The sequence below is a fragment of the Dendropsophus ebraccatus genome, chromosome 4 (assembly GCF_027789765.1).
Source record: "Dendropsophus ebraccatus isolate aDenEbr1 chromosome 4, aDenEbr1.pat, whole genome shotgun sequence".
Classification (NCBI taxonomy): Eukaryota; Metazoa; Chordata; class Amphibia; order Anura; family Hylidae; genus Dendropsophus; species Dendropsophus ebraccatus.
In genome coordinates this window covers 45,764,673-45,791,352 of record NC_091457.1, presented here as the reverse complement: position 1 = coordinate 45,791,352, position 26,680 = coordinate 45,764,673, and positions in this window count along the sequence as shown.

Genomic DNA, 26,680 nt, shown 5'->3' with positions numbered 1-26,680 from the left:
GCACCCGGGACCGCGGCGGTTCAGATCGCTCTGAACCCATGGAGGCGGCCCTGGACGGCCCCCAAATTTAAATATATAAAAAAATATTCCATAAGTATTACATTAGCTTGGAGTGACAGAGGAAATCTATGCTGAAATGGGAAGAAAAGGCAAAGCCCATGCTAATGTTTCCCTCCATAATATTGATAATTACGGCTCAATACTTACACCCCTCTTCCTTGACAGACAGATTTGATACTAACCACACACAGAACAGGGTAGTACAATGTTCCCTTACATAGACTCACAATGTCTGCCTACACATACAGTAGTTATAGTCAGAACAAGGGAAATATGACTGATTGACATCACTCAGAGTAGATGATTGTATTTTATGAACAGCCAGAAGTACTGAGCTGATAACAGAACTTGATATTGAAATAAATGGACCTCTAGTTTAGAACATATCCATCAAACCTGGGACATTTTCTGATAATGGCAGAGGAGCACAGAGTGCAAAGTAAGGCAGTGCTCAAAACACATCACAGATGCTATATATCACTTTGAGACACAGTCGGATGATTTGTCACATTAAACATTTTAAAGCCAAAAGCCTCTTTTAAAAAATTATGTAAATCCCTTTGAAGAGCTGCAAGTATACAGGTACAACTGGAGTTGACACATTAACACAATGAGAGGCATTTTCACAGTAAAGCAAGTCTACTGTGATCGCACTGTCAATTTGCAACATTTTGCGAAGTGAATCCACAGCAATTCATAACCAAATTAGCTGAACATAGTGGCCACACATATTAGTTTACAGTACTTTCACTGGCTGGGAGAAAGGTATTATTCATAATCCCAAATGCCCGTCCAATCACCTGCAAGCACTTCTGTGATGTCAGCATCTCCCCCTCACCCTCTATATAGGCTGAGCTACTTCTTGGAGACGGGCAGTCAGCTGTATGTGTAGTGGAGAGTAGCAGAGAAATACAGAGAGATTGGGACAGGGAGGAAAGCATAAGAGGAGGGATTGTGGGTTGTGGGTTGATTGTGGATAGATTGTCGGTGTTTTTCTGTGGGAGCTGTGGAGCCAGTGTCCAGTATACAAAGTTACTGGGTGCTTGCTGTGCATTATAGCAAGTTATAGTGCAGTAAGTCAGTGGGTGTGCATAACAAGTGACTGGGTGCAAGTTTGGTATTACAGCAAGTCACTGGGTGTGCATAACAAGTGACAAGGTGTTGGTTGTGCCTTACCCCAAGTGGATGCTGTTAAGATACTTTGCATCCCAATTTAAAAAAAAGTTTTGTTCAATATTAAAATAAACAAAAGATGTCTAAGCGTGCCCAAAAATCTGGTCCTTCTCAGGGTTTGGTCAGTGTTAGCAGCCAAGGTGGAACAGAAGGTGCTCCTAGTCAAAGACAGACCCGTAGGAGTGGTTATTAGGTGTGTGAGACTCAATTCGAATTGCCAGTGCCATCAACAAGAAAGCTCCTTGTGAACCTGGCAGAATGGCTTGACCCTGAGATGCTGGATTTGGCACATTTATTGACGGAATCTCCTGAGAGGCAGGAATTTGGAAGAAGCGATGAGACTTCTGGAGTTGATAAGCCACAGAGCAGTAAGGAGAGCCAGGCAGGGACAGCTTCTGGCCAAAGTACAGGATTGTACCGAATGGCTATGGAGGAAGATAGCTTGGGAGAGGACACTTTTGTCCCAGATTATGATCATGATGACATTGTAGACCCCACTCGGAATCCATGTCTACAAATGACATCCTCGGCTTCATCAGAGGATGAAGCTGTGTTTGTGCCACCGAAGCAGCGTCAGGTACCATCCAAAGATTCTGGGTAAGGAGGGAAAAGGAATAGGCATAGAACATCAGCCAAAAGATGTCAGAAAGGCCCTGGCACTCAACAAGTACCACAAGCAGTGGCAGTCCATAAGAGGCTACCAGTATGCATGGTTGTAGAGCTCTGTAGTCTTGGTGGCGGAAAAGACCATCCTGTCATCTGTAATAGCTGTGACCATAAAGTGGGTCGGGGTTTGGGTACCACTTCTATGGGAACCGGAACCCCCCGGGGCACGGGACAGTCTCCATCAACATAATGTCTCCAATAAAATATTCATACATTTTAAGTTTTTTTTTTTAACATACCAAGTAATTTCCCCCCTTACACCAACCATTTATAGGATAATCATGTAGCAAAGTCCCATAGTCATTTGGATATATTTAAAAAAAAAAAAAACTGGGACAGATTTATAAAACTGGTGTAAATTAGAATTGTCTCAGTTGCCCCTAGCAACTAATCAGATCCCACCTTTCATTTTCCAAGGAATCTGTAAAGAATGATAGGTGGAATCTGAATGGTTGTTAGGGGCAACCGAGCCAGTTCTACTTTACACCAATTTTGTGAATCTCCCTCACCCCATCATAAAATTTAGTGCCCATGCCAAAACATTTCCAACATAGCACATAATATCCACACCAGCTTAATTCCTCGCAAAAGTGCAATATGCAACTCATGCTCCAAGAACTGGATTATTCCAGACACACATCCCCATGACTATGGTTCACAAAGAGAATATTTCAGTTCTTGTTAACTATAGCCGTGGGGTTTTGTTAAATATGATGTGTTAAATTCACAATGAACAATATCATTGTATAAGTGTACAGTACGTTGTATATACTACTGATACCATTCTAGCAAAGCACTAGTCACAATTCCATGACATATTGAGGATGGTGTTGCCAGTTATAAATAAGAACACAACACACAGCACTCAGCACAATAACTATATATCCATAACTGGAAACATGTTATGCGGACACATAGAGCTATATTTGGAATGGTCATATATGTACAGACACACACACTCAATTATAATAAAACACACCCACACATGACATTCACAGTGAGACAGTGTGCCTTTAAAAAGGATCCCACTGGAGAAGTAAGAGGAGCATCGGGGCCTTCAGAAGGATGAGCTCCATGACGGTAAGAGTGAAGAATGGATTGTCACCCAGGACACTGAAGCCAGTCGACAGCTGCTGAAAGCTTTCATGGTATTGCAAACAGACCCTTCTCTTCATATGAACTGTCTGCGACATACAATAGGACTTTAAGACTTTTCTCAGCTGTTCATTTCAGTAACTTTTATTATTTTTAACCCCTTAGCGTCCCATGACGTACTTGGTACGTCATGGTGCCGCGGGGGGTGTTCAGAGCTGGGTCCCGCCGGGACCCCGCTCTGAACGGCACCGGTCCCGGCTGCAATCTGCAGCCGGGCAGTGCCTCTATTAGCCGGCGAGGGTCCCGTTGCCGCGCCGGCTAATTAAGCACTTCAATGCAGCTGTCAAACCTGACAGCTGCATTGAAGTGCTTTGTACTGCACGTCCCTGGTGTCTAGTGGCACGGATCTCCCCCCCGCGATGCGATCGCAGGGGGGAGATCCGTTCTTCTGGCAGGCCCGGGTCTCAGCGTCGGAATGACGCTGATCCCGGCTCGGCAATAGATTGCTATGGCCTGCAGCAGGCCATAGCAATCTATCACCGATTACAATAATCTTTGTCCCCCAGCGGGGCTTCTAGTTTATGTAAAAAAAAAGTAAAAATGTGTTTTAATTAATAAAAAATCCCCTCCTCTAATAAAAGTCCAAATCACCCCCCTTTTCCCATTTTATAAATATAAATTAATAAATAAACAAATAAATAAACTTATTTGGTATCGCCGCGCACGTAATCGACCGAACTATTAATTAATCACATTCCTGATCTCGCACGGTAAACAGAGTCAGCGCAAAAAAATTCCAAAGTGCAAAATTGCGCATTTTTGGTCGCATCAAATCCAGAAAAAATTTAATAAAAAGCGATCAAAAAGTCGTATATGGGCAATCAAGGTACCAATAGAAAGAATGCATCATGGCGCAAAAAATGACACCTGACACAGCCCCATAGACCAAAGGATAAAAGCGCTATAAGCCTCGGAATGGAGCGATTTTAAGGAACATATATTTGTTAACAATGGTTTGAATTTTTTACAGGCCATCAGATACAAGAAAAGTTATACATGTTATATATCATTGTAATTGTAACGACTTGAGGAACATGCATAACAAGTCAGTTTTACCATAGGGCGAACGGCGTAAATGCAAAACTCCCCGAAATCAAAACAAATTAGTTTTTTTTTTCAATTTGACAGCGCAAATGATTTTTTTCCGGTTTCGCAGCATATTTTATGGAAAAATAATGCCTGTCATTACAAAGTACAATTGGTGTCGCAAAAAATAAGAGCTCATATAAGTCTCTAGGGGAAAAAATGCAAGCGCTATGGACTTTTAAACATAAAATGGAAAAAGCAAAAGCGCAAAAACGAAAACTGGCTTTGACCTTAAGGGGTTAAAGAAGAAGTAATAAATCTCCATTTTATAAAGAAATCCCTCTGATGTCATCCTACTGTGGCGAGCTGCAATATTCCAGTCAAGTGAATGGAATATGAAAAAGAGGTTACCATTTTCTACAGGTTTTAACCCTGGAACTTGTGCCAAGTAATTTTACAATTTGCATCCAATTTTTCAGGACACATATTTTAAGTGAATGATAACAATTCTTGGGGTTTTTAAGATATAAAAAGGGTACTTAGAGTGCGCACAATGGTTCCTGATAGGGAACTAATTATGTGATGTTTTAATTTCTCTTGTGATTTCTTAAGTGCTCTAAGGCTATAGGATGGGTTCAAGATGGAGTATATATCACAGGGGATGATGTCCTCTAAACATGATATGAGAAACATCTGAAGCTACTACTAGCAGCTATCTATTGCTTAAAAGCAAGTTATCTAGCCTTATTCATAGTGCATTCATTCGTAAAAGCACAGTAGCCCTGGAGTGACATGTTAATGCACCCAACGGCCATGATTAATTCAAAATATGCATTGCTCTGAAATCCCAGCCAGAATGTATACACAAATGGATCCAAAGCGGCTGCAAGAAAAACTGACATGTCAGTTTTGTGCGGCCGCTATTCAATTCAACATAAATAAAGTTCATCCAGATGGTACTGCAGTAAAGGCTGGTATGATCTTCACTGTGGCACGGCACAGTAACAGAATGGCCGGTGTTCCACAATGTGTGAACCAGGCCTTGGGATGAAGTGTTTTGGAAGTGACCAAAGTGAGGGTAAAAAGGTCACTCCCATACCCCATCAGGGGTATCCCTCTTTTCTGTTCATTTAAGCTGAGACAGCTTAAACCCCCCAAGAGATGCACACATTTGTTGCATTTTTTACTTTGTTGAATCAATAACCCAATGTTGATATGTACATTATGCATGTATTGGAAAAGCTATATAAATATATATATTTTTAATACAGTACTGTGGGATAATCTTGTCCAACTTAAGGCTTTTGAAAAATTTGATACTCCTTCCATCTGGGCTTTTTTTATTTTTCATTCTCCCTCACATGGTACATGCTTTTGTGGGTGGTCTTTTTTGGCCTATTTAACTGTATCCCAATTGATTAGGTGTTCATTTGCATTTTTTGGCAATTGGATGGTCCATTCAGCTCAACTGTCAGATTACAGTAATTTTATTTGGCATGTTAAAAAAAAAGGTTCTGTTTGTGTCTATACTGTACATTGGGGGCTTTCTTTCTTTTCTCATATATTCTAAAGAAAAAAGGAAAGTCCCAGTACAGTTACCACCCTCAACTGTCTGTGCTAGGCACCTCAGGGTCGAAGAGCGTCAGAGTGCCGCTACTGCTTCCTCCCGGTGTCCGTTCTAGGCCCCTCAGGTTCAAAGAAAGTAAGGGTGCTACCGCTGCCACCTCCTGATGTCTGTCCTAGGCCACTCAAGGTCGAAAAGAGGCAGAGTGCTGCTTCTGCCACGTCCAGGTGTCTGATCTAGAGCTTTCAAGGACTAAGATATTGTCCCTGATAGGGCTGCCGCTTTAAAATGTTTACGGCTTTCCTAGGGTAAAGTGTCATTTAACGTTGCTGCTCAACCAGTGTCCAATGATGTCCATGGAAAAAAAGGTTAGCATACACTGCTGATTCACCAAGTTAAGAAAAGTTGATTTGATGCTGCTGGTCCACCTATGCCCACTGCTGTCCTGGGAGTAAGTGTCACCTTACACCGCTCATTTACCAATAGTGTCCATAAAAATGTGAACAGCGATCAATGGTGTGTTGCTCCATGATGTGAAGTTGGGCCGACTTCTTTATCAAGTGACTTGATCAAGACACTTGATAAAGAAGTTGGCCTGTCTATAAAATGTGTTGGGTTTTTATAATAAATATTTTATACATTTTATCTTCTGCCTATTTTGGACCTGTGCCCGATTTTACCCAGGGTTTGTTGGAGTGGAGGAATTTTTACTACCAATATTGTACATAGCAGAAATTGAATGATTGACTGGCTGATTGAAATTTTTTTAAATTGTCATTTTCCAATTTTTGACACTGTAACATCTGTTGCAAAAATTGTTACCCTGTAATAGTCCCATTTTTGTAGCTACTTTAGTTTGGCTGTTTTAATTTTATTTATTTTTTCATGTGATTAGCAAATTAGCACAAATCAGACCCAAAATTGGCGAACATCGCTTGCCATACATACATAAAATTTGCAAAATTTGCCATACATAACTGAGAAGATGTATCCTATTCTAAAACATTATAAAGACCTATAACTAAATGCACAGTCTAGTGATTACATAGAGGAGATAGAACCTTATGAAATTCTACGCTTTGCATAAGAACACTTTCCAGTATTTTCTTGGGCTATATATTTTATACCACTTCTATCGTCTTTCCATTTATAAAAAGGAGGTGGCAATTTAACTTTTTCATGTAGCAAATAAGTTATCACTGACATTTTTAGATGAAAAGCACAATATATCTCACTTGTCATATCAAGGGGCTGGTGCCAGTTAAAAGCAGTCACTGCCACGGGCAGTGATGGCATGTGAGACTGAACATCTAAAAGTGCTAATGCCACACATTTCATCTCTTTACACCATTTCTATCAGAACCCCATTAAGTAGCACAGCTTGATCTGTCAGGGTTATGATGACCATTGCTACTCCTACACTTACTTCATGGATGAATGAACACTCTCATTATTTAACCCTATATGTAGCTATCAGAGCTCTGCTGGGCTAATGCTAAATAACACTGGTAAAGAATGTGTGTGTGTGTGTGTGTGTGTGTGTGTGTGTGTGTACACTACCGTTCAAAAGTTTGGGGTCACCCAAACAATTTTGTGTTTTCCATTAAAAGTCACACTTATTCACCACCATACGTTGTGAAATGAATAGAAAATAGAGTCAAGACATTGACAAGGTTAGAAATGATTTGTATTTGAAATAACATTGTTTTTACATCAAACTTTGCTTTCGTCATAGAATCCTCCTTTTGCAGCAATTACAGCATTGCACACCTTTGGCATTCTAGCTATTAATCTGTTGAGGTAAGCTGGAGAAATTGGACCCCACGCTTCTAGAAGCAGCTCCCACAAGTTGGATTGGTTGGATGGGCACTTCTGGCGTACCATATGGTCAAGCTGCTCCCACAACAGCTCAATGGGGTTCAGATCTGGTGACTGCGCTGGCCACTCCATTACCGATAGAATACCAGCTGCCTGCTTCTGCTGTAAATAGTTCTTGCACAATTTGGAGGTGTGTTTAGGGTCATTGTCCTGTTGAAGGATAAAATTGGCTCCAATCAAGCGCTGTCCACTGGGTATGGCATGGCGTTGCAAAATTGAGTGATAGCCTTCCTTATTAAGAATCCCTTTTATCCTGTACAAATCTCCGACCTTACCAGCACCAAAGCAACCCCAGACCATCACATTACCTCCACCATGCTTAACAGATGGTGTCAGGCATTCTTCCAGCTTCTTTTCATTTGTTCTGCGTCTCACAAACGTTCTTCTTTGTGATCCAAACACCTCAAACTTGGATTCATCTGTCCACAACACTTTTTTCCAGTCTTCCTCTGTCCAATGTCTGTGTTCTTTTGCCCATCTTAATCTTTTTCTTTTATTGGCCAGTCTCAGATATGGCTTTTTCTTTGCCACTCTGCCCTGAAGCCCAAAATCCCGCAGCCGCCTCTTCACTGTAGATGTTGACACTGGTGTTTTGCGGGTACTATTTAATGAAGATGCCAGTTGGGGACCTGTGAGGCGTCTGTTTCTCAAACTAGACACTCTAATGTGCTTATCTTCTTGCTTAGTTGTGCAACGCGGCCTCCCACTTCTTTTTTTACTCTGGTTAGATCCTGTGTGTGCTGTCCTCTGAAGGGAGTAGTACACACCGTTATAGGAAATCTTCAATTTCTTAGCAATTTCTCGCATGGAATAGCCTTCATTTCTAAGAACAAGAATAGACTGTCGATGAAATTTCTCTTTTTCTGGCCATTTTGAGCGTTTAATTGACCCCACAAATGTGATGCTCCAGAAACTCAATCTGCTCAAAGGAAGGTCAGTTTTGTAGCTTCTGTAACGAGCTAGACTGTTTTCAGATGTGTAAACATGATTGCACAAGGGTTTTCTAATCATCAATTAGCCTTCTGAGCCAATGAGCAAACACATTGTACCATTAGAACACTGGAGGGATAGTTGCTGGAAATGGGCCTTTATACACCTATGTAGATATTGCACCAAAAAACAGACATTTGCAGCTAGAATAGTCATTTACCACATTAGCAATGTATAGAGTGTATTTGTTTAAAGTTAGGACTAGTTTAAAGTTATCTTCATTGAAAAGTACAGTGCTTTTCCTTTAAAAAAAAAGGACATTTCAATGTGACCACAAACTTTTGAACGGTAGTGTGTGTATATATATATATATATATACACACACACACACACACACACAAAGATAAAATATACATATACAGGAATCCCTTTAAACATTTAAAGCCCATTTTCTTTTTTTTCTTTTTTTTTTTACTTTTCTTGCTTGTGTTCTAAAGACAATAGCACTTGCATTGTTGACCTACATATAAACTCTTATTTTTTGCAACACCAACTCTACTTTGCAATGGCACACTTACTTTTTCTAAAAAAAAAAAAATGCTGCATAACAGGGGGAACAAAAATTGTGCTGTGAAATTTGAGGCTTCGTTTTTTTTCACCATGATCTGTACTTTCTATGAGTATCTTGCGTGCATCTTCTTGATCAGTTTTTATTCAACATATCCTGGATGTGATTTGACCAAAAATCAGCAATTTTGCACTGTGGCTGTTTTATGTGCTTACAATGTTTACCGTGCAATAGGCTAGCAGTCTGAGTGAGCAAGAGGCTAGGCAGCAGAGATTATTCATGAAGTATAGGGAGGAGAAAGGATCGATGAGGCGTGGCAGAGTGCGGCACAAAAATGCTGAGCCATAACTCCTCTTTAAATCTTCTTTACAAAAAAAATACCAGTCAGCCAAGCACAGTAATAGTGTTGAGTGGATCCAGGATGGAAATTTGACTTCCACAGTCGCAAAACGATTTTTCCGTCTAAACGCTGATTGTTCGCTGTGTTTGCTGTGAATGCTGTGGCTAATAATCCAAGTGTTGGCAGAGTTAGTCAGTGAGTGCTTTGTCAAGTAAATAAAAGACTGAGGTGACAATAAGGCAAGTGAGTGCTGTGGCTAATAGTCCAAGTGTTGGCAGAGTTAGGCAAGTGGATGTTGTGCACTATATTCCAAGTGTTTGTGCAGTTAGGCAGTGGTTCATGTGTAACACACTAATACTCTCAGTGTTCACAATAATTGAGTGTAAAAACAATGAAGACAACGTGACTGTGGTGCTACTGCTGGTGATCAAGCTACTGCTGCTCGGAGGAGATTTCCTGTCCGGAGGGCTTTTTAGTTTCAGTGTTTTCCAGAGAGTGGATGGGACACAGGCCAACCGGTTCCTGCTGCCATGACTAAGTGGGCCTGGCTAAGGCCAGAGCCCTGGACAGAGACTAAACCTCTTCTGTATTCTGAAATAGATAGCCAGTATGCAGTGCTGAACCCTAAAGGTAGGGTAACCGGACTATGGGACCACCCTTTTCTATGCCATGCATTTCTATAGTGAGCACAGTCACCCTCTAAGGAAATGCAGAGGGACTTATCTCCAGTAAGGCAAAGAAGCTAAAGAGCTGAGGCACCTTACTGACACCCACTCATCCCCTTGGGGATAATCTTCGGTGGGAGCTCAACCTAGGCACAAAGGCCTAAAACTTGTAAACCCTCACAGGGTGGTCACCAAAACTGTGCAAGCGGAAAACGATCAGATATCAGCTATATATGTAAATGTGAGTATGAGACGACTTCTACAAGTAAAAGTATTTTCTTCACACATCCCGACAAAGTACTGCCCTAATTAGACAAGAGATCCTACCCGTCCTCTATACCCCTCTGTCAACAAAAGCTTTTGCCTTCTTCTATTGTCTGCTCAAGTCTACCGCTGAGTTCTCTTACAGAAGTATTACCACATATTTTTCCACTAGCACCTGTGACCAATACTGTTCATCGGATTTTGTATTTTGCACTGAAGCTATTCTTCAAGTAAAGTTAAACCACTGGTTAAATCAGGACTCTTGTCATCTCTGTCACATCTACACCTGCACCTCACATTAGTTCTACCAAAGTCCGGTGCCCGGGTGTCCGGGGGTGGGTAATACCACTCCTGGCCACTGACAAGTTGCCCCAAAACACCAGAGCCCACCAGCTTCATACAACATTTGCAACCAGTGCCCCAGGTCACAGAAGTTTTCAGTGTGTACACAATGTATTTACTTGCCGCAGTTGTCAGTGCCTGACTCATGTATTTACTTGCAGCTGTAGCAAGTAAATATGCCTGTTCCGCTTTCCAATCACATTGAGTGCTCTGCAGCCTTTCAACAAACTTTATTGCTATTACAATCCCTGATCACGGTGCCAAAATCCATGTTCGAGAACCTGGACCTGAACATGGATTTTGGCACGAAACCCATAATTGGGTCTAGCGTTTGTAATAGCATCCATGAATTTGGGCACAGATACAGACTTTACAGTCTAGGTCTGCTCAATACTCGACCGTAACCTCTTTCTTCTCTGCAGGTCTGCCATAAGTGATTAGATCCTTTAACTTGTATACTTTAACTACAGGGTAAAATAGAACAGAAATAGAACAACAACATTAAAGAAGCAGTAAAGTAACTATAAATAAAGATTACTATCATCTGCCAAACTGTCAAATGCCTGACCACTGAATGTATCAACATATTTATGTATTCCAAGGCATTATGGGGAAAGTTGTGTCATTATTTTCACTCGAACAAGCTTTCTAACCACATTCTGCTACTAACATTACTCATACCATCAAATCTATTTTTGATTGTGGACAAAAAAAAAAAAAAAAACCTCTACTGTGAACCAAGATTAACATAGAATGCTAGTGATCATTTGTGTATAACCATTTCCAGCAAATAATTAAGACAAACATTGGCTCCCTGCGTGTAACACTTAGCTGGTCAGGAATGGGAGAGGATTTCTCCCTCTCTCCCTGCACTGCAGATGTGCAATATGCAGCTAAGTAACCATGAGATAACAAATGACCTCGGGAGGTGTGTGTATGAATCACTGTCTGTAATGCCTGACTGAGAAGCATTTTTCTGGAATCATTAACTATAATTAGCAGAGAAAAACATGATTTATGCAACATGGAAATGTGCAATGCCAGCTAACCGCTTTTGACAAATACAGAAAAATTTGAAGTTTTTATCAATAAAATGGTTGTATTAGAAAAACATGGATACGTTCATTACATAGTAGAAGATAAATATATTAGAAAAGCATGTCTGTTTTCATTATATATTATAAAAACATGACTGCGTACATTAAAAAAAAATAATTTGTTAATCCACAGGTTACGTGTTATATTGCAGTTAAACTCTATTGAAGTGAATGGGACAAGCTGCAAAACCAGGTACAGTCGTTAGCATGCATGCTTGCATCATGCATGATTGCATGCTTAGCATGCATGCATCTGTGTCCAGTAGGAACTAAAAAGACTGTGGTGCCCTTGGTGATTTGGGGGTGCCTGGAATCAGCGGCTCACTGAAATTCATTGATACAAAAGATTTGTTATAGCTCACTAGTCACTATGGTATTAAGGGAAAAAAGCTTCATTTAATCTGTTTATAAACAGTGGTATAAGGGTTAGTAAATAATGAACAAATAATAATAATAACATTAATACAATTTTATTTTTTTACTCCTGATGCTATAACTAAGAGCTACAATTTAGGAACCCTAATTCCACCATTTTTAAATGGACTGAATAAAGTGTGTTTTTAACCCTAGTGATGGATACTCCCCCAGCCTTTCAGATCAGAAAAGTTCTAGAAAACAGATGAAAGTGAATGTACCAGAACATTTTCTTTAAGTTATGCACATGGATAGAACGGCACCGTTGTGGGGAAGCCGGTGTCGCAGTCTTTTTTTTAACCGAGCCCTAGTTTTTGCGTATGACGCCGTTCTATTCCCAGGCACTGGCCAGGGGTGAAGCACTGGAATTAATGGAGCCACATCATAGTGGAGCACGGTTTTCCTCCTAATGCGAGGAGGGCCAGCCCGCCTCTAGTGCTTCACCAGCTGGTGCCCGGGCCATCTTTAAAAAAAAAATGGGACCATGGCACCAACTTCCCCACGCCGGCGCCCTTCTATCCATGTGCAAAACTTAAAGTGATGGTACATTCGCTTTAATGTTTAACTTCACAGATTATGTCAAACAGCACAATATAGTAGCTACACAAATGACAGAAATCTGACTGTTCCCGGTAATATCTGTACAATGTGATTGCCTTTCTAGTGAGGAGGTCTGGTGATAGGACTGGCTTGGTCTCCAGATTTGTGACGGTGCGAAATGCTTGTACGCCCTACAATGACATTTTTATAACATCGTCTGATTCATATACAGTAAAATAGACATCTATTTGGGGAGAAAAAACTTTTCAACTCTCGGTTCCTTTGTATCTTTGATGGTTTGAAAAGTAATTATAACCCCCTAAAACCAACCTAACCTTGACCTCTTTACATCCATGGAAAATGGCAAGATATGTTATCTACATTTAATGCTAGGGTGAAAAGGTGAGATTTCTTTATAGCTTTTTTTCCAGCTATCTTCTTCATCTTTCATGTGCACGAAGGAGCAAAAGAATCTTGTACTGCATGCCATATATGTACTTTATATATATATATATATATATATATATATATATATATATATATAATTATTATTATTATTATAATAAATGAGAATTTCAAAAAATATATACTAATAACTATCAGCAGGTACTTTGTAGTTTATTAGTTATATAAATAAGGCTTCATGGTGCACTGGAGAAAGGACTGCTATCTTTAGTACACTGATTCTTCCTGGCCGGCCAGCCCGACCTATAAAATTATTATATCTGCCTGGATAGTCCTTCCCCCAGTTCACCAAACTGCCTCATTTATATATCTAAAAAAATAAATATAGTCCTCAAGACCACGGATCAGCCCTACTTCATACAGTAGTAGTTCAAATTTTATGTAATTCAATGATAGTAAAGATAACAGTACTTATGAAGACTTATCTAAGAAGAGTAAAATCAACACGTGATACAAAATAAATGTCATAAGAATATAGATATAGATAATAAATGTCATAAAAATCACATAAAAAACATAAGTAATTGATGCATGAAAAAGAGGGAAAAAAAATAAATAAAAAAAGAAGAAAAATAAAAAAAGTCTCTATATATTGCGGCACCGCTAGGTGCTGGACAGGTATAAAGTCGTATTTTATAAAATTGTATTAACCCCTTCGTGCTGCAGCTAGTTTGGGCCTTAATGACCAGGCTAATTTTTCAAAATCTGACCTGTCTCACTTTATGCTCTTATAGCTCAGTGATGCTTTAACGTATGCTAGCGATTCTAAGATTGTTTTTTCGTGACATATGGCACTTTATGTTAGTGGCAAAATTTGGTCACTACTTTGTGTGTTTTTTTGTGAAAAACATCAAAATATCATGAAAAATGTAAAAAATTAGCATTTTATGAACTTTGAAATTCTCTGCTTCTAAAAAAAGAAAGTCGTAGCACATAAATTAGTTACTAAGTCACATTACCAATATGTCTTCTTTATTCTGGCATAATTTGGTAAACATATTTTACTTTTTTAGGGTGTTATGGGGTTTAGAAATTTATCAGCAAATTATCACATTTTCGTGAAACTGATTTTTTCAGGGACCAGTTCTTTTTTTAAATGGATTTAGAAGTCTGGTATCCTGAAAACCCCCATAAGTGACCCCATTTTGGAAACAACACACCTTAAAGAATTAATCTAGGGGTAAAATGAGCATTTTAACCCTACAGGGGCTGGAGGAAAGTATTCACAATTAGGCAGTAAAAAAATGGAAAATTTAAATTTTCCAATAATATATACGTTTAGATTAAAGTTTCTCATTTTCAAAAGGAATATGAGACAAAAAGCACCCCAAAATTTGTAATGCAGGTTCTCTTGAGTACAACGGTACCCAATATGTGGGCGTAAACCACTGTATGGGCACACAGCAGGGCTCAGAAGGAAGGGAGCGCCAATTAGCTTTTCCAATGCAAATTTTGCTGAAGAAGTTTCTGAGCGCCAGGTGCGTTTGCAGTGCCCCTGTAGTGTCAGCAGAGAGAAAAACCCCCATAAGTCACCCCATGTTGGAAAGTGCACCCCTCAAAGAATTCATCTTGGTGTGAGGTGACCATTTTGACCCCACAGGTATTACAGAAAAGTATTCAAAAGAAGACAGTAAAAATTAAAAACTCGAATTCTTCCGATAATATGTTCGTTTAGTTTGAAATTTCTCAATTTTTACGAGGAACAAGAGGAAAAAAGTACCCCAAAATTTGTAACGCAGGTTCTCCTAAGTGAAAAGGTACCCCATATGTGGGCGTAAACCACTGTATGGGCACACAGGAGGCTCAGAAGGAAAGGAGCGCCAATTAGCTTTTTCAATGCAGATTTTGTTGCAGAAGTTTCCGAGCGACAGGTGCGTTTGCAGTACCCCTGTAGTGCCAGCGGAGTAAAATCTCGCCATAAGTCACACCATTTTGGAAAGTGCACCCCTCAAAGTATTCATCTTGGTGTGTGGTGACCATTTTGACCCCACAGGTATTAAAGGAAAGTATTCAAAAATAGACAGTAAAAATGAAAAACTCAAATTTTTCCAATATTATGTTCTTTTAGTTTGAAATTTCTCAATTTTATGAGGAACAAGAGGAAAAAAGTACCCCAAAATTTGTAACGCAGGTTCTCCTAAGTGAAACGGTACCTCATATGTGGGCATAAACCACTGCATGGGCACACAGGAGGGCTCAGAAGGAAAGGAGCGCCAATTAGCTTTTTCAATGCAGATTTTGCTGAAGAAGTTTCCGAGCGCCAGGTGGGTTTGCAGAGCCCCTGTAGTGTCCGCAGAGTAAAATCTCCCAATAAGTCACCCCATTTTGGAAAGTGCACCCCTCAAAGAATTTATTTTGGGGTGTATTGAGCATTTTGACCCCACAGGTATTAGAGGAAAGTATTCAAAAGTAGACAGTAAAAATGAAAAACTCGATTTTTTTCCAATAATATGTTCCTTTAGTTTGAAATTTCTCAATTTCACGAGGAACAGGAGAGAAAAGTCACCCCAATATATGTAAAGCAGGTTCTCCTGAGTATAACGGTACCCCATATGTGGGCATAAACCACTGCATGGGCACACAGCCAGGTTTAGAAGGGAAGGAGCGCCAATTAGCATTTTTAGTGCAGATTTTTCTGAAGAAGCTTCTGAGCGCCGGGTGCGTTTTCAGAGCCCCTGTAGTGTCAGCAGAATAGATTCCCCCCAAAAGTCACCCCATTTTGGAAAGTGCACCCCTCAAAGAATTCATCTTGGGGTGTGGTGACCATTTTTACCCCACAGGTATTAGAGGAAAGTATTCAAAATTGGCCAGTAAAAATGAAAAACTCGAATTTTTCCAATAATATGTTGGTTTAGTTTGAAATTTCTCAATTTGACGAGGAACAGGAGAGAAAACGTACCACAAAATCTGTAACACAGGTTCTCTTGAGTACAACGGTACCCCATATGTGGGCATAAACCACTGTATGGGCACACAGCAGGGCTCAGAAGGGAAGGAGCGCCAATTTACAGGAGCAAAACCGCAGCTAGTAATGGTTATTAGAATAGCGCAGTTACTAAAATAAAATAAAAAAAAATAGATTACAGGTAATGTGGGGTGGTTACGAGCAACCAGGGGTGGTTATGGGCAACCTGAGGTGGTTACAGGTAATCTGGGGTGGTTACGGACAACATGGGGTGGTCACGGGCAACCTGCTGTGGTTACGGCAACCTGGGGTGGTTACAGGCAACATGGGGTAGTTACGGGCAACGTGGGGTGGTTATGGGCAACGTGTGGTGGTCACGGGCAACCTGCTGTGGTTACGCAACGTGGGGTGGTTACAGGCAACGTGGGCTGGTTACAGGCAACGTGGGCTGGTAACGGGCAACCTGCTGTGCTTACAGACAATCTGGGAAGGTTACGGGAAACGTGGGGTGGTTACGGGCAACCTGCAGTGCTTACTGACAATCTGGGGTGGATACGGGCAACGTGGGGTGGTTACGGGCAACCTGCAGTGCTTACAGACAATCTGGGAAGGTTACGGGCAACGTGGGGTGGTTACGGGCAACCTGCAGTGCTTACAGACAATCTGGGGTGGATACGGGCAACGTGGGGTGGTTACGGGCAATGTGGGGTGGTTACGGATAAACTGAAGTTCTTATAGGCAATCTGGGGTGGGTACCTGTAATCTGACATGGGCACCGCAATCTGGAGGGGGTCATTGGCAATTTGGGGTGGTCAGAGGCGACGTGTGGTGGTCAGAGGCGACGTGTGGTGGTCAGAGGCGACGTGCGGTGGTCAGAGGCAACAGGCGGTGGTCAGAGGCAACAGGCGGTGGTCAGAGGCATCGTGGCGTGGTCAGAGGCATCGTGGCGTGGTCAGAGGCAACGCGCGGTGGTTACGTGCAATCTGGGGGGGTTACATGTAATCTGGCATGATTACGGGGAACCTGGGGGGGTTATGTGCAACCTGGAAGGGTTACAGACAATCTGGGATTGTTACTGATAAACTGAAGTGCTTATAGGTAATCTGGGGTGGGTACATGTAATTTGGGGTGGTTACGGGCAATCGGGAGGGGGTCACTGGCAATTTGCGGTGGTTATGGGCAACGTGCGGTGGTTACGGGCAACGTGCGGTGGTTACGGGCAACTTGCGGTGGTTACGGGTAATCTGGGGAGGGGTTAGGGGTAATTTGGGAGTAAACTGCAATTATTACTATAATAAAAAGTGTGTGTTTTATTTTTTGTATGTTTGTCACTTTTTGTACTTTACATATTCATTTTCACTATATTACTATGATTACTGTGATATTTTCTATCTCAGTAATCATAGTTCAATGACAGAGACCAAATTGGTCTCTGTCACTTTAAATTTTCAGAGTTGGCTGGTTGTGAAGCGCATGCGCACTTTATAACCAGCCAGGACGTCGAGGAGGACGGAGCTCCAGGATCAGGTGAGTATATGGGGAAGGGGGGGGGGGGTGACTGGGGGATGGGGGTGACAGGGGGGGTGGGGGGCGACTTGGGGGGTGGGGGGGACATCACTTTTTATCCCCTGTCACCAATCATTCATGGTGACAGGGGATAAAATGTGCCAGGAGCACATGGTACAAGCGATCAGCGGTATATAGTATATACCGCTGAACGCTTGTACCGGGACCCAACAGGGGGGTCCCCGATGACTGCCCCATGCTCTCCGCTACCTCCGGTGGCGGAGAGCATGGGGCTTTCATTCATTTTAACTTTTCCATCGCTGTGAACAGACATTAGTCGGTTCACAGCGATGGCGGCGGCCATCTTGGAAATGATGGCCGCCGGGGGAGGGGGGTTAGTGATCGCCCTACTAGGGGGGGCTGATCTGAGGTCTGGGGGACACTTATTTCATCTCCCTCCACCGTAGATTCACGGCGGGGGGAGATGAAAGGCGGCGGCAGCACCGGTAATCCCCTTTACCGACGGCCGCCGCTATAACGTTAATAGCGGCGATCGTCGGTTAGGGGGGGGGGCGGGACGGACCCCACACACTGCCCCAACCCCTCAGCTATCTCCCGTAGCCGGGGGGATGGGGTGGGGGCGACTGGCCCCGCAGCCTTATTCTCTGCCATCGCCGTAAAAAGCTGATGGCAGCAGAATAAGGACCCTTAGTGACCGCCGTAAAAAGCTGTATCGGCGGTCACTAAGGGGTTAATATATCTGATAAACTACAAAGTTCCCGAAAAATGTAAACAACGATCAAGGTAAGAAAATTATTTTCATCCTCAGCACCCTATGTGCAATAGGGACATATCAGCAGGTTAGATGCTTCAAAGCTGCCGCTAGTTTTCCTTTAACACTGATATTTATTAAAATATAATAATATTATTATTATTATTATTTTTATTTTTTTTAAAGGAAGCAATGTTCAAAGGAAAACTAATAGTACATCCAGTGTCCTGGTTTGGTTTCTTCATATTTTTATTTAGACTTTTCAAACTGACCTTTTTCTTTACATAGTAACTGTTAGGCAGGACAGGAGAAAAGGACAATTGAGCCTTAAGCTGGCATCCAACCCCCCCCCGCTGTCCCTGTCTACTTGCCTCAAAGCTCTAAAAGCTAGGGACAACTGGACGGCAATCCCTATGCTGGGTAGATTGGTACACAGAACAAAGACAGACAAACACAACACAATAAAGAATGGTCAGATAGCCAAGTCAAAACCAGACAGTAAGCAAAGTACAAAATCGGATCTGAGGGGCGGTCAAAAGGTCAGTAGCCAAAGTCAGAAAACCAGAAACCAATGCAGGACAATGCTAGGTCAAGTAACTAGAAACCAGAGACTATCACCGGCGCTGAATCTGGGCAGAATGGAACTACTTATGAGACCTGGAGTCCAGTCCCAGCCCACATACCGACAGCTAACTAAAAGAGCCAGCTGTCAGTTCGATCACCGTGATAACAAAGACCAGTGCTGATTCAGCCAGGGAGAGAACACTTGCCACTGCTACAACAAGGAGCAGCAGAGCTGAGTAGAGCAAAAACATCAAAAGTGTTCAAGTTGCTGTGGACGCCGAGCCAAACGCATGGCCTGAGTCCTAACATTAACAGATGGATAACAATAAAGACTCTTCTTACAGCGTTCGGAAGGCCCAGTAGCAATAATGTTTCTCCAGGGCTTGTATGCAGCATAAAGTCTGGACTCTGCCTAGACTGCCTTTGTCTGGCTTGGTTACATAGTTTGTAAGGTTAAAAAAAGACATACAGTATGTATAGTGTCCCAGAATCCATGTGCCACCACTGGTTTTGTGGATGTGTAGGTCGGCACTGAGGTGTACATGTAGTTGGGTATTCTGTAAATAGAGTCTTGTTTTACTGCATTTTGGCCAAGAGATGTCTTACTGTATTCCTTTTCCTCTGTAAAAGAGCAAATTCCTAGCAGCAACCAACTGGGACAGGAAAGAACCTTCCAAACGAGCCTGGCACAGGTGTAGGGAAATCAATTATTGCCTCTGTCTTCACCTGCCGGTTTATCCTTGAGGCACCTGTAGTCGGCTGCAGTGTTATATTGAGCTACTGATAGTGTTGTTCCTATATATGCACAACCTATACAGGTGACCATACACTCTATTCACCTCTTCTGCTTATTTTGAGCTTACCTTAATTACTGCACTAGAAGGCACCCCACTTTTGTCTTTGTGCTTTTCTATCCTCTGTAAAAGCACAGAATGTGTATGCTGATCCTATTTCTTCAAGTGTTTCTGCATGCTAGCCACCTACTCCAAGGGTGAGGCTACCAGGGCCTAAACCCCATCCATGCTTAGGGGCTATCAGGACTTCTTCTTCCGAGCCCTGCAACTACAACAGGAGCTTCCGTTTAGATAGCGGATTGGGAAAGAGTGACAAACGCTGATAGACCCCACTGCAACTTGCCAGGACCTAACAGGGAACCTCAACGACTTGCTTGCCCTTAAGTGGGGCCTGTACTACTGCCCTCGCTCAGCAACAGTTGGAGCTTCATAGCAGTGTGTACAGGCTGTTCCAAAAGTATATTGCCACCAACTCCAAAGTGGTTAGAGCCCCTCTAGCAGAATCAAGTGGCTAAGTAACTTGAGAGTCCGTTCTCATATCAAGTAATTAAACAAGTAACCCTTCCTCCAAAAGACTTTGGTAAAGGCTATAAAACTAAAAACTATAAAACTAAAAACTATAAAACTAGTAGTATATAGCACAAGTATTAGCAGGGATCCTGACAAGCAAACTCTCAAGCTACCTTTTTTGCACCTTGTGTCCATAGAACTGTGTATTTGTTGTACTGCATCTTTGAGAAAATTACAAGTAGAATTGTTATCCTGAAAAGCACCTTGACTGTAGATTTAACAGACATGTGCTGGCATCTAGGGAGGGTATATGCCACTCTGAGTCCCGTGACAAGTGCCGCAATGGTACCCCAACAGCTACCCTTGCAAGTTCCACCTAACACCCCTAGGTTATCACATGCATTCATAGGTTATCACATGCATTCATCTAGTTCAGCCTATTACCTGTTTATCCAGTGTTTATCCAGAAAAAGGCAACAAAAGAAAACATGATGTAAAGCCAATTTTTCCCATTCTATGGATATTTCCTTCCTGACTCTCTCCAAATCTAACAATTAAAATAAATCCCTAGTTTATCCACTCAGTATATATATATATATATATATATATATATATATGTATATAATTTTGTAAATCATAGCACAGTGCCAACCTTGTCATATAAGGTGCTGTACTGTGATTGGCCAGACAACTAATGGAGGAAATTACTTAATTAACTGTGTGTGTACAACTGTCTAGAAGTCCTGCTGTTAGCTAAGCTGCCACCAGATGACGAGGAAGTGTTCGAGAGGACAAAGACTGTGAGCCCTGAACCTGCCCCACCCAGCTGTCTCTGACTACCTATTTCCAGACACCCCTAAATTGCTTCCGGCAACTAGGCAACATTCCCTTACTTCTGTCTGGGGTGTAAAACACAAAATGAAGGCAAGACAGACAAACACATAGGGATGATGGTACGGCTGCGGTCAAACTTAACAGATGACGTGGTACACAGTCAGAATGCAAAAGAGTAGTCAGAGATGCAAGAGCCAAGGTCAGAATAACCAGGTATAGAGACAAATAGTACAGAGATACAGGGTAGGTTTAGCGCACTCAGAGAGTCTAATATGTAGCAAAGACTGGACTAGGCAAAAAAACCCTTTATAGGAAGCCAGGGACCTGGTCCAGCATGTGATTGGACCAGGCACACAGAATACAGACTGGCAAAGCAAAGGATGAGTAGAAGGACTGGATGACAATCGTAAGCAAAACAAAGGTTAACTATTTAATTACCAGAGGGAGCTAAGCAGTGAAGAGATGGGTGTGGTGGAGAATAAATTACCAAAGCAGAAGGAATTGAGCTGTGTTCAGACAGTGTTACAGTGTTCAGACCAGTGCAAATGAAACATAGAATTTAAATGCTAAATTTATGCCTAAGAACACAGTTTCAGCGATATACCACAAGCCTATGACCACACTGTGGTTCGAAAAGGCAGAGGCATGACACCTGCACTCTAAAATGGAGAGAAGGTGAACTAACTGTGCGCTATGGATTACAAAAATCACACCACTCTTTACAATACAGTTAATACTGTATAACAAAACCTTGCAGGATTTTAAAAAATCTTTTGAAATAAAAGGTATGCTTTAACATTCGCCAACAGCTTATACAGGACTCAATTAGAAGCCAGGGTTAAATGAGTGCTCTGTATCGTACTTTATATATTCTGTATGTCTGTTCACCAGGAAGATACCAGCTGTTCACAGATTCAATACTGCCAAGGAGAGGAGGCGGTAGCCAGGTTCAATTTCCTCTCTGTAGGCTCACCATGCACACTTTGCCATATGGAGTTTTCCCTTTAGCCTCAATATCTTGGCAGTCATTCCACCGCCCCTTGATAGACATAACAAACTGCTAACCTGTCAGTGATATGATTCATAAGTCCTGGGCCTCACAAGGTGGATGTTTCTTGCTGATACAAAGTTTCTCATCAAGTGTTTTACTGCTTCCTCTATAAACCCATTAATGTCCGAACTGCTGTGAATTGGCAGTGCTATTTCCCTTGACCCCAAGTACAGCACTGCTAATAAAACACTTCTATTAAGATAGAAACATATTGAGTTGAAGACCAGAATAGTATTCCTTTTATTGATACACATATAGCATCCGACTGTCTATAGCAAGCAAAATATCAATAGAAAGCATATGCAGTTATGTTAGAGCTACAGTAATAAAATACGGTTAATAACTTTTTATGTGTACTACTGGCTTATAAAAATTTAAGGTTAGTACTAGGGACTTATTGTCTTTCAGTAAATTAAGAAATATGTTGTTGTTTTTTTGTTTTTTTTCTTCCAGATTAGTATTCTGGTTCTTAAGATGTGGAAGTGTTAAATATACAAAACAAGTTGCTAGTTACTTAAAGACATCCCCTCTACACAAGCCCTATTGTAACATTTGGATTCAGTAGAAAGGGACCCACATTTTGGTAACTCCCTCAATGATCAGGCTAGCATGTAGTGGAACACATCTCCTCCACAGTGGGGTCTCTAGATAACCAATGGTTAACAACTCATCTCCTGGGAAAGGATTTTAGTGAAGGGATAATGCTGAGTTAAAGGGAACTTGTTAGGTCCTTTGGGCATCCCAAACCAGCTCTGGGATCTGACAGGTCAGGAAACCAGTGGTCCAGCATTGTTCTCATCACAAAAGTTGCAATGATCCAATTCACATCCAGTAGCTGGAATGCAGTGTGATATAGTGGATGCAACATAACAATAACTGCATAACAAATCTAAGTTCTATAGTGAATATTTTTTCCATTTAACTATGTGAACTAAATCAGACCTTAAATTGTGTCTATATCATGGTCATGTTAGAGCAGTTTTGACCTGATCAGATACAATATAATACAGGGATTCCCAATATAGGGGTTTCCATAGCCAATTCTCCCCTATATACTGTTCCCATGCTCCTTTGGGATCCCTCTTTCATACATACTACTCCCTTGTCCCTTGCTTTCTTATACAGTACATACTGCTTCTATGGCCCTCCCTTTCTCCTTTATGCTCCAGTGACTCATATCTCCTGCATTAAGGCCCTGTTCCTTCATACATAGTGGCCTCCTGGGCCTCCTCTCTAATATACTGTATACTGCTTGCCTAGGCATCCTCTATCATATGTACTGCTTCTAAATCATACTGCTAATTATATTCCTTACATGGACTGATTTCCCCCCTTTCCCAGTTGGCAAGTATGCAGAAAGAACCTATAGAGGAGCACACAGAAGCTGTATAGCGCCATACACTGCCATACTGGCCCCATGCATGCAGTTCATCTGTGCTTGTAGACCAATGAGTTGTCCTATAATTTCCAACAAAGTGCCAACAGATGGATTATATTGAGTTGAAGTTGAAGCATCATCTTATGGAGTAGTAAGTAATTCAGTAAGTCAGTAATTTCTAATCTGTGTGCAGAACAGAACTGCTGTGACTTTGCAGCTGTCTGATCCCAGAAGCCCCAAAATAAGCGAATTACAAATCTTACATTTTTATTGGGAAAGGTAAATGAATTTAAAGCCAAGGGCGGCATGATTATACAAGGACATGGGCCTTTTATAAGTCTTCAAGGGCAAATCGAGCAAATATTTCATTTGCATTTGAGCAGTTATTGAGTTGCCAGGGAAAAAGTCAAATAGATTTAGTAGAAATATGAAATGGAGAGGACAGGATATAAATTAAAGGGGAGGAAAACAGGTCAAACTCTGTTAAAGGACAATTCTGATATGCTGGGATATCGAAGAATAAAAAGGTCAGTTAGTAAAAGCTACGGAAGCGCTGGGAATTAAACCCATCAAAAAATCTTCCTTAAGATATTATTATGATAATAAAATTGCCAGAGTCTCTTTACAGCGTAAGGGAAATTATAATTTCATTTTAAAGCGCTTTTGTGATGATCTCAGAGGGGCCATTCAGTAAGTTACAGTCTGTCAACCTGGTCTTCTCACACCTGTCACATTGAACATTTTATTGGTTTTTTTCTATATACAGAAAATATGAGCTTGACACACAAAGGTCACTATGTCTTGGACATGCATAAAACCTTCAAATTACTAGTTAATGGAAAGATAGCAGAATCCTTAAAAGTCAATTTCTACCCAGGAAAAATAGGTTCTAAATTCTTTGTCAATTTATTTCTTAATATAACTTTATAGCAGTTGGAACTTCAAGTCAACTGCATAGGCACTAAAAATGCTGGTTATTTACCACCACAATCACAAAGAGATGGACTGTTACAAGACAAGAAAGAAGACTGTTTTAGAAAGAAGGGGCCCCATAGTGCCAGGCTAAACTAATATGCATGGATATAAAACTGACTAGTTTTCTAATCTAATGTTATCTAATCTATAAAATATTCTCACTTCTCCCATTCTCAACTTACATGGTCTATGCTGGACTATTGTTCAGTATGTAGGGAAACATTAGGTCTGGTAGAGGAATCTGAAAAATGCAATCTATTGATATTGGACCACTCCCCTGTCAGTCTAACTATTAAAGAGAACCTGTCACCCCCCAGTGCAGACCCATATAGTTACTGCTTCCATAAAGTTCCAGTCCCCGAGCCCGTCCCACCGCAGAGATAACCCCGTCCGAAGCCACGCATGTGCTCCCCAGAGATGAGTCCGACGTCCATAGAGAGTGACTGGAGCCGTCATTCTCTTTGGGTGTCAGACTATATGGCTTCGAATGGGGATATTCCTGCGGCGGGACAAACTCCGGGACCGGGACTTCGTGGAAGCAGTAAGTATATGTGTCTGCATCGGGGGGTTGACCGGGCTCTGCCCTGGCACGGGGGGTAACAGGTTCCCTTTAACCCCTTAAGGACAGAGCCTAAAATGGCCTTAATGACAGAGATAAATTTTATGAATATAACCTTTGTCACTTTATTCATTAATAACTTCAGGAAGCTTTTACCTATCTGGCTGATTCTGAGATTGTTTTCTCGTGACATATTGTACTTCACATTTCTGGTAAATTGGAGTCGATACTTATAACGAATCTTTTTGAAAAAAAACAAAATAACGTGAAAAATTGTTAAAAAATGCATTTTTCCAACTTTGAAACTCTTGCTTATACAGAAAATGGATATACCACATAAATTATATATTAAATAGCATTAGCAACATGTCTACTTTATGTTGGTGGCATTTATTAAACTATCTTTAATTTTTTTTTTTTTTTTGACAATAGAAAGCTTAAAACATTAGCAGCAATTTTCCAAATTTTCTGCAAAATTTCAAAATCAGATATTTTTAGGGACCTGTTCAGGTTAAAGTGTATTTGAGGGGACTGTGTGTTAGAAAGCCCCACAAAGCACCCCATTTCAGAAACTGAACCCCCCAAACTCTGAAAAAGCACATCCAGAAAGTGTTTTAACCCTTTAGGGGAGTCACAGAAATAAAAGCTAAGTGTGTAAGAAATTTGAAATTTAAAATTTTCTGTGCAGAGATTTTATTGTAATCCAATATTTTTCATAATTATAAACTCATTACCAGAGAAATGCACCCCAATAATTATTGCCCCGTTGCTGCAGTTTATAGAAATACCCCATATGTGGCCCTATTGCATTGTTTGACGCAACCACAAGCCTCAGATACAAAGGAGTGCCTAGTGAATTTCAATGCTTCCGTTATGCCTTTATATATAAAGAAAAAACATTTTTTACAATAAAACGTTGTTCTAGCCTTCAATTTTTTTATTTTTACAAAGGGATACAAGGAAAAAAAATACAAAATACGTGTAGTGCAGTTTCTCCCAAATACGGAAATACCCCACATGTGGACATAAAGTGCTAAGCGGGCGCAGGACGAGCCTCCAAAGGGAAGGAGCGCCAATTGGCTTTTGGAAGCTGGATTTCACTGGAATGGATTTCATGAGCCATGTCGCATTTACAGAGCCCTCGTGCTGCCAAAACACTGGAAACCCCCCACAAGTGACCCCATTCTGGAAACTACACCCCTCAAGGAATCTAACAAGGGGTGCAGTGAGCATATGGACCCCACTGGTGACGGGCACAAATGTGGAATAATGTGACGTGAAAGTAAAAATATTCATTTTTTCACTTTCACGGCACAAATGTGGCCGTCATCAAGGGGTCCATATCCTCACTGCACCCCTTGTTAGATTCCTTGAGGGGTGTAGTTTTCAGAATAGGGGTCACTTGTGGGGGGTTTCCAGTGTCTTGGCAGCACGAGGGCTCTGTAAATGCGACATTGGCCCTTGAAATCCATTCCAGTGAAATCCAGCTTCCAAAATCCAAATGGTGCTCCTTCCCTTCGGAGGCTTGCCCTGCGCCCACATGGCGCTTTATGTCCACATGTTGGGTATTTACGGACTCGGGGGAAATTGCTCCACACATATTGTGTGTTTTTTTCTCTTTTAACCCCTTGTGAAAATGAAAAAATCAAGGCTAAACCAACATTATAGTGTAAAAAAATGTAATA